The sequence below is a fragment of the Centroberyx gerrardi genome, chromosome 19, assembly GCF_048128805.1.
Source record: "Centroberyx gerrardi isolate f3 chromosome 19, fCenGer3.hap1.cur.20231027, whole genome shotgun sequence".
Classification (NCBI taxonomy): Eukaryota; Metazoa; Chordata; class Actinopteri; order Beryciformes; family Berycidae; genus Centroberyx; species Centroberyx gerrardi.
In genome coordinates, this window is record NC_136015.1 from 24086030 (window position 1) to 24101980 (window position 15951).

General features: G+C 43.2%; 1 pseudogene; it reads right to left on the reverse strand.

Moving 5' to 3' along the window:
- LOC139909118 (glutamate receptor ionotropic, kainate 5-like) overlaps positions 1-15951 on the reverse strand; it is a 108982-nt pseudogene that overhangs the window by 4229 nt on the left and 88802 nt on the right.

Genomic DNA, 15951 nt, shown 5'->3' on the forward strand with positions numbered 1-15951 from the left:
ATACAGAGAGAGAGAGAGAAAAATAAACTGCAAAATGGAGAAACGGAGATGAAACCAGAGAAGATTGATTGATTCAAAACAGATGGAAGAGACTTCAACATGGAATAAATCACACAGAGAAACACAAACAACGAATGAACTGACACAGACGAAGTGCGTTTCCATTATCAGCTCCTTACACACACTGACACCAACACACATCCACTGAAAACACACACACACAAATAACACCAAGAAATAACACACCAACTGACTCTCACACACAGAAATACACACACACACAAACAGGCATGCGTACACCAGGGTTCCCACACTCACTTGGACATCAAATCCAAGGAAGTTGGACTCAAAAATTGTCATATTTTGGGGTAAAACATGACACGGGTCAACATTTGAAATAGTAGAATGGGAAGTGTCGATCCTCAGATGGAGAGAGTTGAGGTATAAAGATGAATTTGGGTGCTATAATTTAATAATAATGAAAAAAAAATCAAGAACTTTCAAGGAATTCTGCTCATTTTCAAAATCTTTTAAGGCCTTATTTTATCTTTTCTCAAATTCACAAACCTTGAGAGAGAGAGAGAGAGAGAGAGAGAGAGAGAGAAGAGAGAGAGAGAGAGAGAGAGAGAGAGAGAGAGAGAGAGCTTGATAAATTCCAAACCTTTTACACAAAACTCGCTCTGCTAGCTCAGTCTAGTTGGAACTAAAACATGCAGCAGAAATAATTTTTCTCATCATAGATTAGCCGTTGCAGCTAAAAACACACATCGCTACGAACCTTGGTCGAGCGAGCTTCACTGCAGACTGGAGAGAGAGAGAGAGAGAGAGAGAGAGAGAGAGAGAGAGAGAGAGCGGTGTGTTGAGGTCGACTTCTGATTGGATTTCCCACTCTGATGTGTGAAAGTCGTTTTTAATCCGCAGCAAAACGGAGAAATCAACTGATCGACTTCAGAAACGACTTCAGATTCTCACAGTTTCTTCTGTTTTTTACACCAACAATGACTAAAAAAAACACATTTTAATGATAATTTTTTTTATTTAAGTTGCCTATCCCTTGAAGACCCTTGTTTTATTTTTTTCTCAAATCCACAAAGCCTTCAAGATTTTTCAAGACCTGTGGGAAGCCTGATTGATACACACACACACACACACACACACACACACAGACAGGACGTGGCGCGGTGGGAGACCTACTGGGGGGTCAGTGCTGTGTCTGAGGCCGGGGCCGGGGCCGGGGCCGGGGGCGGGGCAGGAGGTGGAGGAGGAGGAGGAGGAGTGAGGAAGAGGAGGAGGAGGAGGAGGAGGAGGAGGAGGAGGAGCAGGGCGTACCTCGTCTGTCTCGGCCGAGCGGCGCGTCGACCACACGAACTCCATGATCGCCACGAAGACGGCGATGATGAGGCCGCAGATCAGAACCACGAAGATCCCGCCGATGTTCTCCATGCCCAGACCTGAGGGACACACACACACACACACACACACACACACACACACACACACACACAATCAGCAAAGAGACACTTGATTAGACTCTTAATGACTTCTCGGGCTTCACACACACACACACACAAGAGAAGATAACTGTCCTGTACAAAATAATTTTCTTGTCCTTGGGGAAGAGGAAGGCAATTTATCATAATATATTGATCATACTTGAGTGCAGATGATCAATACGCGCTCAATACCAAACACATGTCCCCATTACGCTCCCTCTGCTGCAGGTCTCTAGTAAACATGTTTGCGAGTGTGAAAGTCGATAAATAGAAATCGCCTCGTCTTGTTACAGCGTCGCAAAAAAAAAAACAACAAATAAAAACCATGTGTATGGATCAATAGAGGAACCAATTCACAATCATAATTCTGATCAAATCTTAAAGCTTAAAGTCAGACAGAAATGGAGAGTGAAAGAACGGAGATAGCAGCAGCAGTTCCTCTAACGTCCACTAGAGGCTCCAAAAAAAACTCCCAACTCCATGAAGTCAATGGACCACAACCCAACTTCTGATAAAAATAGAAAGTCAAGACATTTTTTTCCACAAGAGGTTTTGGTCTCAGCAGCTAATTTCACTTCCTCTAATGTGTGCCCATATGGAGATTATCAAAATAATTGTGTCATTAACGGGATATAACGGCTATAAAACGAGGTTGTTTTCCTAGTGATTGACAGGTCGCCGATTACGGGCCAATAGCAGGCAGCGCTGTGGCTCTGCAGACGGGGGCGTGTCTATGTTCCCTCAAACCTATCCCAGCTTACCTTCTGACAGCCTTGACCGCAAGCTTGCTCTAACCTTAACCTCAGTGACCTCACGCCTCAACCCAACCACCTCATCTGCCCTGGAACCCCAAACCTCAACCATACGAGCTCCTGGCCTAAACACATAGGGCTGAGGGAACATAGGGATGACCCCTGACGACGACCCTCTGTGTCAACATGGCGGCGACCATAAACACAATCTCCAGGCTTCAAAATGGCCTTTCAGAAACCTGTGGGTTTCCTATGGGTCACTACTCTATCTGTTTTCACTGTCTGTGCTCCAAACCCTTAAACTCATGAAGTGGTGTTGCTAAAATATTTGAGGTGTCTACTGTATATCAGTGACTGTCACAGAAAAACACACACCACAACCACCAAAAAAACTGTCTATATCTCTAAAATCTTTAAAATGAAGTTTGAATTTATATGGAGTGATGCGCTTTAATTCAAAATATAATAAAACATACATCACGTTTACTGTCAGTTGTTGACATGTTTTCCATGCTCTCTCTCTGTAAACGTCACATCTCAGCAACTTGGGGATCACAGGAAAGTTTCCCTGTCATATTCACCCCGTTGTTTATATTGTTCACTCGACTCGTAACTGATATTTCCCACAGCACCCGAAGGCAGCGTACAGAACAGCAGCTCTGCGGTGACATCACAGCTCTGTCAGCTGTACTCAGACCAAATAAATGGATCAATCTGTGGCGTTTGGTCTCATCTGCCTCAGCGGACTGTTTGTTTCACTTCATTTTTCAGCTTCACTTTTGCATTTTTTTGCTCTGCAGCTTTTCCGTGTTCATCTGTTTGCAGTTTACATGCAGCACGGTCAGTCTGCTGTTGTCAAGTAAAAGTAAAGTTGGCAAAGTGGGGAGAAAGATGAAGTCAGGAGATGTGATGAACTTATGATTCCCATTTAGGAAGCAAAAAATGGAGGAGATTATTGAACTGGATCACTCCCATCGATTTATTTTTTTAATTGATTTATTTAACGGCCAGAGGAAGCGAGTGATCATCTGAGAAATACTCTCTTTCAAATGTCAGAGGATGAGATTAAAACAAATTATAGATTGCCAAGCGATATTTATGTGGATAATGATGATGATAATATTTTATCACTGCTTGATAAAATAGAAAAAATCAACCTACAGCTTTAACACTGAATAATGACCAATAGAAAACAAGTAAAAACTGGCTGACAATGACGACAAACGTGTAATTATTGTTTGCACACACATATGGAGAATAAACAATAATAATAATAAACTTTATTTATAGAGCACCTTTCAGAGCGCTTTACAAAGGATAAAACAGTAACAGATAAACACAACAAAGGATAAAATAAAAGAGCGGCAATGTGAGAATATAAAATGAGACAAGAATCGTAAAAGGGAGGTCAGGAAGAAAATGAAAGGTCTTTACGTGTGAAAGCAAGTCTATAAAAACGTTTTGAGAAGTGATTTAAAAGATGAAACCGATTTGTTGTGGATAAACACTACCAGGCAGACGTCTGGACACACCACACTTTTCTTTATTTTTACTATTTTCCACATTTTAGAATAACAGTAAAGACATCAAAACTATGAAATAACACAAATGGAATTATGCAGCGACCAAAAAAACGATCTTATATTTTATATTCTTTAAAGCAGCCGCCCTTTGCCTTGATGCAAAGGCAAAGGCTTTGGAAAGAAATTCATACATAGGATCAACTTCACTATTTATATTTGTCTAAGAAACTCATTTCAAGCATTTAAGCAGAAGCCTTTAGATCAAAATGGCTTTAAGGGAATGAAAAACATAGAAACATTCAGTCAGGTGGGTCCAGACTATTGACTGGTAGTGTGAATATAGATCTCTTATATAGATGTGTGTGAGTTTAGTGTGAGTGATTGGTGTGTTATTCATGTCTGAGTGACTGTTCTACCCAATTTAGATCCATCCACAGGATATAAAGACCTATCACAGATGCCTTGGAGGTATTTTTTCACCTTTTTTATGCCTCTGTGCATCTATATAAGCTCTCATGGGCCTTGCATATAGTTTGTTTGTGTTGCTGATGATTAGACATAGGCTTATAAGAATGTGTGTTTGACATTTGTGTGAAAAAACACCTCGTCAAAAGCCAGACTGGACCGAAACGTCGGTTATTAAACCCGGTATGTGGAGCTGAGTGTGTGGAGTCAGTCTGGCTCTCCTGCACAGTGTTAAAACAGGTGAGCAGGTGCACGTTTCACTCAGAGCTTATCCTGCGCCTCAGGTATGCCGACTGACTTTATTTGCATACATTGTCTTATGCAATAAATCAGGCGTTAAACTGCAGAACGCTGCGCTCGTTAATGCACGGCGGTAATTAGCGCGGCTCTTAGTAATCGCGGCCCTCAGACCTGTGACATTATTTACAGACGCTCCCAGCTGGCAGCCTGTAACTAACACCAACCTACTCTGAACCCGGTTTATTTCTTCTCTGTTACATGATCATTTCAGCGTCACAGGAAACATTATCGGGGCGCTGAGGCTCCGACCCCGCATGCTCATTATTACTGGCTGTTTGTAACACTGATGATCTGCTGAGTTCAAGCTTATTCTGCAGCTCTGGATGAGAGCATCGGCCAGACGACTAAAATGTGAAAGTTTTATTAGCTCAGAGGGGCAATTTGTGTTGCAACTAGCAGAGTTGAACATAGGAACATAATAGTGAGAAAAAACATCTAACACCTCAGCACCAAGATGTAACAGTTAATAACTTCAGTCAAAAATAAAGACGAAAAATGCTTCAACAAACCGAAACCAGAAACACCGAAACACCGAAACACTCTTCCTGGAGTCAAATCTGTATTTGTTAATAAAATCAATTACAACTGGAATAAAAGAGTTCCTTGACCTTGTTAGTTTTGGGCTTCCTAAATCTGTGGATGCTCAGGATGTGACAGAGTAGCCTGGACCTTGTTGGTGGATTTATCCTGTGACCCTGTGTGTTGTCCTGTCCTGTGTGACACCCACCTTTGGCCCGGTGGTCCTCCTCTTTGGGACACTGCCCCCCCTCCCACCAGCGCCTCTTCAGGATCTCCAGCCTGTTGTTCTCCTGCAGCTGTAAGACTCCCAGAGTGATCTCATCTCTGTACGGAGAGCCTGGGACGGAAGAGGGCGAGAGAGAGAGAGAGAGAGAGAGAGAGAGAGAGAGAGAGAGAGCAGCAGAGTCAGTATCCAGTCAGTGTCTCACATCACCTTCTCCCCGCTGAGTCACATCCCCTCTCTGCCACCTCTTCCTCCTCTGCTCTGTTTATTCTGAACAGTATTTATCCAGGGGAAGTCGACTGAGCATGCTCGCTCTTTCCCAGCAATACCGCTTCACATTCATCCACACATCCACAGCAGCAACACAACAGCTACAAGCTCCAGAGTGTAAAATGCAGCAGCTACAAACTGAAGTTCAGCCGCTTCAACTTTTTTTCCCACACTCTGATGATGCAGCGAAGCATGAACCAATCAGAGTAGAGGGAAGGAAGGGGAGGGTAGTTCTTAATTAATTTCAATTAACAAGAACAGTTATTTGCCGAATAAAATAAAAATGAGACAACAACAAAGCTTTGACAGTATGATATTATTAGTTGTTGAGCCCGACGAACACGATGACGTCATGAACCGTCAACAAACACCAAACACCAACGCGTCTCTGTTGGCGTGCTGAGGGAGCGTCACGCCTTCACTTTCCCCAGCCACTGTTTTCCTGATCTTCCAGATAAAAAACTCTCTTCTCTAACCTCTAGATCACTGCTGCCCCAGTGCTGACTTACTCCACTCCGCTTTAATTAACTTTCTTGCAAAGTTGCATGTAAAAAAAAAAACACACCCACACCTTCCTCCTTAGTAAAATAGCAGCGTACGATCGATTGTGTTCCTCTTATCACACATCATCTCATATCACCTTAAATGGAAGCGGTACTGTTTGATACTGTTTTTGTCAAAATGGAAATCAATTAGCCTATACACAATTGACGCTGCAGATTCACCATTTTTCATATCAAAACTTAAGGAGGAATTTCTGTGATTTTGGACCAATATATAATTTGTGTCTCAGATACCTGCAGAGAATATTTGTCTGTTTGGACCTGGACTGTTAGCAGCAAAAGGAAGTTTCCATCATGTTTCGCTTCTGAATAAAGGTTTTCATTTGAGCGTACAACCTAGACTCTCCTGACTGAACTGATGTCATGTTACAGGATTTCTGGGTAATGAAGTCCCCAGGTTTCAAGGTACGAAGTTGCCTAGTGCAGCTTTAAAAAAAAAAAAAGCCTTCTATCGCTCTCCTCAGCTTATTTTCATTTCTTTTCCTAGCACTTCTCTCACCCTTGACCTCCTTTATATTGGTTGGTGATGTTTGTGATCTAGGCGTGAAAGCTTCTTCTGCTGCTGCACTGATTGTACAGAAAGTCACTCTGGATAAAAAGCCTCTGCTATAAATGCCTAACATGTAAAATGTAAATGCAGAAAGAGCGGGAGAGAACGAGGAAGAAACTGGTATTTTCAGACAGCCGGAGTCATCTCACGTCTAAATACAGAATCTGGGTGAGAGACGGGTGAGACGGAGGGAGAGAGAGAGAGAGAGAGAGAGAGAGAGAGAGAGAGAGAGAGAGAGAGAGAAAGAGAGAGTGAGTCCAGGATTTGTTATTCAATTTGTAAATGAAGCTCCAGCAGGAGAGATAGCAGGGAGAGGTGATGAGAGAAGGAAATGGAAAATGGAAATGTGGAAGGGAAAATCATCTGATATAAACGGGAGGCGAAGACCGTCATTAATACAAAAGGAAGCGTTGAATCGAAGTGAAACGTCACTGAACGTTTCTTTATTATTATATTATTGCTGATAACCTTGATATTTATCATTTTCTGTTTAATTATTACAAGTCATCTGTTAATCTATATGATATTACCTCCATATTGCTCTTGGCAGCAGAGGATTCTGTCTTGTCAAGGCAATAAAGTCTATTTGAATTGAACTGAACGGAGCTGAAAAGCTGGAGAGGGAGGAGAGAGAGAGAGAGAAAAGGGGGAGAGAGAGTTTTGCGTCTATTGATATTCAAAGTCGACTTCACAGGAATATCAAAATGCCTCAACTCTTCTGGATGAAACCCAGCACCTTCAGCTGCTGAGGACGTTTAAGGTTCTGGATGTGATGCAGCTCTAGGCTCCCAAACCCTGCAGTGTAAAGAAAGATGATTAAAGCTGATGATTAAAGCTGATGATTATAGGTACAGTTTGTATGTAAAAATACACTCGTCCTATTGGTCTAAAATCACAAAGTGAGGCTGCAACAGAGAAGATTTGAAGCTCTTCCGGCTGATCTCCAAACTAAAGCCGGAGTCGGACAGGATTCATTTTCCGGAAAATGTGCCTGAAGTAACTGTTAACACGGGACTTATGTCATGTTAGTGGATAAGAGATCTCTGTATCAGTCTGTATCAATTACAGAGACGTGATCTACTCCATTTACACTGCAGAATTTGGCATTCCTGCTTTGCGACTTGGTTGACTGGTTGATTCCGAAAAAGAAAAACAGGAGGGAAGTGGAGCGAATCAAGCTCTTCCCAAAACCAGCGGGAAGAACCGAGACATCCTGACCTCTTAGGAAAGCTTTTAAACAGCTGATTGTTCCTGTTTTAATTCATCGATGCCGTTAAGTTTTTTGACGAAATCTCTAAATCTAGCTCGCTATCGTCCAATTCCTTTGCCAGCTGCCATTTTGGTAGTTGTTGTCGATCTGTACCGCTCGTCATAAGGAGGTCTGTCCCGCCTACATCCACCATCCAATCAGGTTTGTCGGACAGTATCTGTCTGAATTAACTGCCGGTGGATAGACGGACCGCTATGAATCACCATGCAAATTCAAAAAGTGCTAAAGACGCTTCATGGGGGCGGGACACCAGGCAACAACATAACTGCATTTTTTTCGTCCCTAGATATATATGGTCCCATGACCGCTGATACATTATTGATACATATTTCTTCAGTAGGTATTTCTTCTTCAGGGATCAGTCACTTTGGCACTGCTGCTGTGCACAATTGGCAGTTTCGGTTTTTTTTCTTAGTTGATAGTAGTTTGCTCAGTAATAAAGCACAGAAATGAAGTGATAAAAAAACAGTAATAGAAAAACAGAAGATGGGGAGAAAAAAATAGACAAATTTGTGCCGGGGAGATAAAAGCTAAACCCCAGGAGTCTGATAAAACATCTCAGCTCAAAACTGAAAAAAAAAACAACAAAAAAAAGACATGAGATGTAATATACAGCCATCTGCTGGTGGCACGGATTGACTTTCAACTATCAGTCAGCCTGGCTTCTTCTGGGCCAAAAAAAAAGGAGAGAGAGAGGGAGAGGTTAAGGATGAGTGGGAACAGGTTTTAAAAGAACACTGCGATGGGAGAGACGAGAAACGGAGAGAGAAACAAGGCGGTACACACTGTTAATTGCGTACGCAGTGGGTATTGTCATTTATTTGCTGCTATTGATTTATCCCCTGTGCTCTTGTTCCCTGGCAGTGTAAGACAGAGACTTATCGTGCCAATAAAGTCGGTCCATTCAATAGAATAACAATGAGAAGGAGAAGCGAGAGAGAGAGACGCACAGAGAGAGAAAAGAGGCAGGGGAGAGAGATGAAGAAGAGAGAGAGATAGAGAGAGAGAGCGAGATAGACAAGACACAAACGGACGGAGACAGAGTGTCAGGAGAGGAAGGAAAAGGCAGAAAAGAAAAGAAAAGAACGTGACGGAGGAGAGCGGAGAGCGTCCCGACAAACAGCATGAAGGAGAGGCAGCCAGCAGACGGACAGACAGGAGGGGCGGCGGCCAGTAATTGGACCAGGAGAAGAAGAAGTTTCCATTTGTCCAGAGTGTTTGATTTGCATGCTGTTCATCACAAGAACACAAACTCCACCACAACAGGCTCTTTAAATGAAACTGCACTGCTTACTGTGCTGCTGCTGAACTGAATAAAGGCTGGAATCCAAACAGTATTCTCCTTTATTGTAACTTCGCCCATGTTTTTCTGCTCAGAGAGTAAATTAAAATGAACACTGAAGTATTTCTAGTGGTTTCTGTTATGTGCAGGAGGGCGACTGTATGCTAATTATCACAGGAGAGGTACAAAATCCCAATTCTGGCATCTCATTGCTGCCACTTTACTACCATTTTTATTGGTGACCAATTCCCGCAATTTTACTGCAAAAAACACCTAAAACGTGGCAAATCGCATGCAATTTTTAGGAAAATGGTGTAACATGGTGTGGCATGGTGTGGCATGGTGTGGCATGGTGTGGCATGGTGTGACATGGTGTAGCATGGTGTGGCATGGTGTGGCATGGTGTGGCATGGTGTGATATGGTGTGACATGGTGTAACATGGTGTGACATGGTGTAGCATGGTGTAACATGGTGTAGCATGGTGTAGCATGGTGTAGCATGGTGTGACATGGTGTGGCATGGTGTCACATGGTGTAGCATGGTGTGACATGGTGTGGCATGGTGTGGCATGGTGTGGCATGGTGTGATATGGTGTGATATGGTGTAACATGGTGTGGCATGGTGTAACATGGTGTGGCATGGTGTGGCATGGTGTGATATGGTGTGATATAGTGTAACATGGTGTGGCATGGTGTAACATGGTGTGGCATGGTGTGACATGGTGTGACATGGTGTAGCATGGTGTGACATGGTGTAACATGGTGTGACATGGTGTAGCATGGTGTAACATGGTGTAGCATGGTGTAGCATGGTGTAGCATGGTGTAGCATGGTGTGACATGGTGTGACATGGTGTAGCATGGTGTAGCATGGTGTGACATGGTGTGACATGGTGTGACATGGTGTAGCATGGTGTAGCATGGTGTAACATGGTGTGACATGGTGTAGCATGGTGTAGCATGGTGTGACATGGTGTGGCATGGTGTGGCATGGTGTGATATGGTGTGATATGGTGTAACATGGTGTGGCATGGTGTAACATGGTGTGGCATGGTGTGGCATGGTGTGATATGGTGTGATATGGTGTGGCATGGTGTAACATGGTGTGGCATGGTGTAGCATGGTGTGACATGGTGTGACATGGTGTGATATGGTGTAACATGGTGTGGCATGGTGTGGCATGGTGTGGCATGGTGTAACATGGTGTGACATGGTGTGACATGGTGTGACATGGTGTAGCATGGTGTGGCATGGTGTGGCATGGTGTGACATGGTGTGACATGGTGTGACATGGTGTGGCATGGTGTGGCATGGTGTAGCATGGTGTGACATGGTGTAGCATGGTGTAGCATGGTGTAGCATGGTGTGACATGGTGTGACATGGTGTAGCATGGTGTAGCATGGTGTGACATGGTGTGACATGGTGTGACATGGTGTAGCATGGTGTAGCATGGTGTAACATGGTGTGACATGGTGTAGCATGGTGTAGCATGGTGTGACATGGTGTGGCATGGTGTGGCATGGTGTGATATGGTGTGATATGGTGTAACATGGTGTGGCATGGTGTAACATGGTGTGGCATGGTGTGGCATGGTGTGATATGGTGTGATATGGTGTGGCATGGTGTAACATGGTGTGGCATGGTGTAGCATGGTGTGACATGGTGTGACATGGTGTGATATGGTGTAACATGGTGTGGCATGGTGTGGCATGGTGTGGCATGGTGTAACATGGTGTGACATGGTGTGACATGGTGTGACATGGTGTAGCATGGTGTGGCATGGTGTGGCATGGTGTGACATGGTGTGACATGGTGTGACATGGTGTGGCATGGTGTGGCATGGTGTAGCATGGTGTGACATGGTGTGGCATGGTGTGACATGGTGTGACATGGTGTAGCATGGTGTAGCATGGTGTGACATGGTGTGACATGGTGTGACATGGTGTGATATAGTGTAACATGGTGTGACATGGTGTGACATGGTGTGACATGGTGTGACATGGTGTAGCATGGTGTGACATGGTGTAACATGGTGTGACATGGTGTAGCATGGTGTAACATGGTGTAGCATGGTGTAGCATGGTGTAGCATGGTGTGACATGGTGTGACATGGTGTAGCATGGTGTAGCATGGTGTGACATGGTGTGACATGGTGTGACATGGTGTAGCATGGTGTAGCATGGTGTAACATGGTGTGACATGGTGTAGCATGGTGTAGCATGGTGTGGCATGGTGTGGCATGGTGTGATATGGTGTGATATGGTGTAACATGGTGTGGCATGGTGTAACATGGTGTGGCATGGTGTGGCATAGTGTGATATGGTGTGATATGGTGTGGCATGGTGTAACATGGTGTGGCATGGTGTAGCATGGTGTGACATGGTGTGATATGGTGTGATATGGTGTAACATGGTGTGGCATGGTGTGACATGGTGTAGCATGGTGTGGCATGGTGTAGCATGGTGTGACATGGTGTGACATGGTGTGACATGGTGTAGCATGGTGTGGCATGGTGTGGCATGGTGTAGCATGGTGTGACATGGTGTGACATGGTGTAGCATGGTGTAGCATGGTGTGACATGGTGTGGCATGGTGTAGCATGGTGTGACATGGTGTAACATGGTGTGACATGGTGTGACATGGTGTAGCATGGTGTAACATGGTGTAACATGGTGTAACATGGTGTGACATGGTGTAGCATGGTGTGACATGGTGTAACATGGTGTGACATGGTGTAACATGGTGTGACATGGTGTGACATGGTGTAGCATGGTGTAGCATGGTGTGGCATGGTGTAACATGGTGTAGCATGGTGTGACACGGTGCGGCACGGTGCGACATGGTGTGACATGGTGTGACATGGTGTGGCACGGTGTAACATGGTGTGACATGGTGTGACATGGTGTAGCATGATGTGGCATGGTGTGACATGGTGTGGCATGGTGTAACATGGTGTAGCATGGTGTGACACGGTGCAGCATGGTGTCATACGGTGTCACACGGTGTCACATGCTGTAAGATGTTATCCAGTTCAGTTTTAGGGAGGAACAAAGTGTGTAAAAGCAGCAGTTCACCTGCTCACTGTTGCTTTTGTTAAATTTGTGCAGATCATCAGCTGTGTGTAAGGAGCAGTAATGGGAACAGCGTGTTGTTTATCGCTCGGGGGGTTTTATATTGACATTTCTCTTCCAGGGAGAACATTTGCTCCTAAATTGAAAAATTTAAGAGCGCACGGGGGAAAAAAATGAAGCAGCAGTATATTTTAAAATAATCACAAATGCCAAACGCCTCCTGCTTTGAATCTCCACCTGCACCTGGGTTCCACTTTCAGTTTTATGCTAATATGCAGAACTCTGGGTGGCAAATGGGAACATGCTGATTTTGATGACTGGTTACACATGACAGCACCAGCCGCAGAGCAGGTGCCACTGTGGTAGGTGGGGAAATAATAACAGTAATAATAATAATAATAATAAGCTTTGAAAATAATAAACTTTATGCAAACATTTTATTGTCACGATCCGCTATTTCCTAATAATTTTCCAGAAAGGAATTGTGTGAAATGAACATGAACTCCACCAAACGGACATTTTCCATTAACTTCCACTAACATTTTCTATATAATTTCCTGGTTCCTTCTAAAAAACGGCTAAAGAAACCACCAACTGAACTCTTCCTCCATTTTCCCCATAATTACTGCATAATGTCATGGTTCTTTCCAGGAGACTTCCTAAAGAGATGAACAGTTACGTATCGACTTATTTCTTGGAAATTATTAGGAAATTGCAGACTTGTAAATCAACTGTATTTATATTTCAAGACATATGGAGGCAGAGACAGCTTTACAAAAAGACGATAAAACAATAACAGTATTAGAAGGAGATAAAACATGGGGAGACATGAAAGAAAAATGGTAAAAAACCGAGCTTTCTGTCAATAGTTGTGTTCTATTTGGATAGGAACTATTTTTTCTCAAAGACGCACTACCTTCTAAACCGGTGTAAGCTCCACGAGAGCCAGAAGAATCCAAAAATAACTGCTGAGAAAACAACGTTTTTTGCAAAACAACGTTTATCATAGATTTCAAAGACCGTGGCGTATGCCCCTCGGTTTCTATTGCAGTAGAGTCCGGACGGGCGGAGCAGGCAGGTAGCGAAGTTCTGGTTTCTACTAACAGGGATCATGATGGAAAACATGTTATTTGGGCCCAGGGTTCAAAATACCGAACTATTCCTTTAACAAAGAACAAGAAAAGACGAATGACAGATGTTACGGCCTCATCATGTTCTCAATTAGGAAAAGAAAGTCTATAAAGGTTTATTTTAAGAAGAGATCTAAGAGAAGATGCAGATCTGGAAAGCCTGACAGCTCAGACTGAGACTAAATATATCTTCTTGCATCTGATACCAAGACGTTTTCTGAGACAAACATCCAACAGAGAAACAGCTTTAGCCGGTGAGATTTTTGTGAATCAGGCTCTAATTGCTCTGCGTCTCAAGCCAAACATTTCAACGCTGTCGAACATCTTCTTACATTATTCCACTTGCAATTACGCCGCTGCAGATCTTCTTAAGCCCAAAATGAGTTTGGGTGCGTGCGGGAAGCCGTCCAGAACGAGGCTGAATCACATCTAATCCCACCTGCGATCCAATCAGAGCCGGAGAGATCAGCAAGGTAAATATGAACAGACTGAGGAGATTTTACTCAAATCTGGACTTCCTTCGCCGCGGGAGACGGATAAAAAAAAAAAAAAACAGCAACACAATGAAGTGTTTGTTGTGTCTTTACAGCTGGCGGCGGCAGAAAGAGAAGAGTCGACTCTCGGTTAGTGAGTCAGAGAGCTGAGACGCAGCAGGAGAGACTCTTCTGACCCTCACCTCCCACCGTATCACACACTCCCCTCCCTTCAGATCCCTTCAAGTCCTTCCCTGCAGGGTTTTATGCTCCTGAAGACTATCCTGGCATACACACACACACACACACACACACACACACACACACACACAGAGTTGTTCTCTCGTTTTTATCTGTATTTTTGCATTTATATCCTTAGCTCCTGTGTTCTTTGCTTTGTGAAGTAATTTGTGATTAACCTGTTAACTAAAAGCACCTGTATTTTTCTTCATCATATATATATCATTCCTAATAATTTCTTAGGAATTACGTTTCCTGGAAAGAACCATGAAATTATGTACTAATTACAGGGAAAATAGAGAAAGAGTTCAATGGTAGTTGGTAAGTTCCGTTTTATCTGTGTTATCTTTATTCTGTTTATTATGTAGTAGTAAATCAGAAATTAACTAAAATTAAGAATTCAACAAATAACTATATAATATAATTATATGAATAATGACTTCTGATAATTGACCTCTGCCTATTGTTTTTCCAATAAAAAGTTTATAGTTTTGCAGTTCTTTTAGAAATGGTCAGTATCTGATTATACAACAGTCAGTTCCGGTCGAGCAATTTGATTGGACAAGAGGCATTCCATGAGTGCTGATATACAGTATAACAGCACTGGGACTTTTTACTGTATGTATCACTCCGCTTCACAGGTGTTCTAATGTAAACTTGATTAATCTGCGTTCACACATAACATTTTTAATTATGAACGGTCGGCCGAGGCGGAAGGTTGGGAAGAAAGTAAGCTGAAATCGTCTGTGCTAACCTCAAAGTAGCTGCTAGCTTGCAGTCAGGAAACAGTTTACCTGTTGCTTGGCAACACTTGGTAGTGGAATCCTGAGGGAACAGTTTTTGTTGGCGGAGACAAATAAAAGACAAAAATCATCCGTTGTCTCAAATTACCATTACTTGATGAATAGCTTTGTTTATACAACTGCTGTATAAAAGCAATATCACACTCGAGGTCGTGCTGCTGTACTGTATATCAGCACGGCTGTGATTATGCTGATATACAGTACAGCACTCCCTCTCCTGTGATATTGCTTAATCGACTCACCAGACTGCTGACATTTCCTATATATCTACTGCATCATTTCATGGTTCTTTCCAGGAAACTTCCTAAGAAATTAACAGTTCCTTTCTAGGGAATTATTAGGAAATTGTGGATCCTGAAAATAAAGCATTACCTGTATTCTTTATTTCTATCTGAATTTGATCTGAATTGACTTGACTTTCGGCTTTTGTTTACATTTCAAATCTGTAACTGATCTAGTGGAAATCAGTCATTGCCCTCCATGACATCAACACAGCAACCTGCCCGCCTCTCTACATAAATAACAAGCCACACCTGCCTGCTCATCTAGCATCAGTGAGGCGCTTTACTGTGGAGGAACATGGCTGCCACTGAAAACAGCAAAGTGGGACCAGCAGAAAGTCTCGGAGCTGCGCTTTGATCTTTATTTTCAGATGATTTATTTTTGATGTATTTTTCATGTATGTACAGTCAGACGTGTGACTGATGTGAGGTTATGTAGTAAACAGATGGGGGATGGTAGCATGTGCATGTGTGTGCACCTGCCTGCTCGTCTGTGTTTACGTGTGTGTGTGTGTGTGTGTGTGTGTGTGTGTGTGTGTGTGTGTATTCACATGCTAACTCGCCCCAGGCTCAGAAATTTGAAACTTCCCATCAACCGAAATGTTAAAGGAAGTCTAGAGCTGCAACATGTAGGAGGGGAAGCTTCAGATCAGAGAAAACACCTTGAGGAGAGGTGAAGGTGGAGGGATGACAGCTGCCGAGGGGGAAGGAAGGAAGGAAGGCAGGAAGGAAGGAAGGAAGGA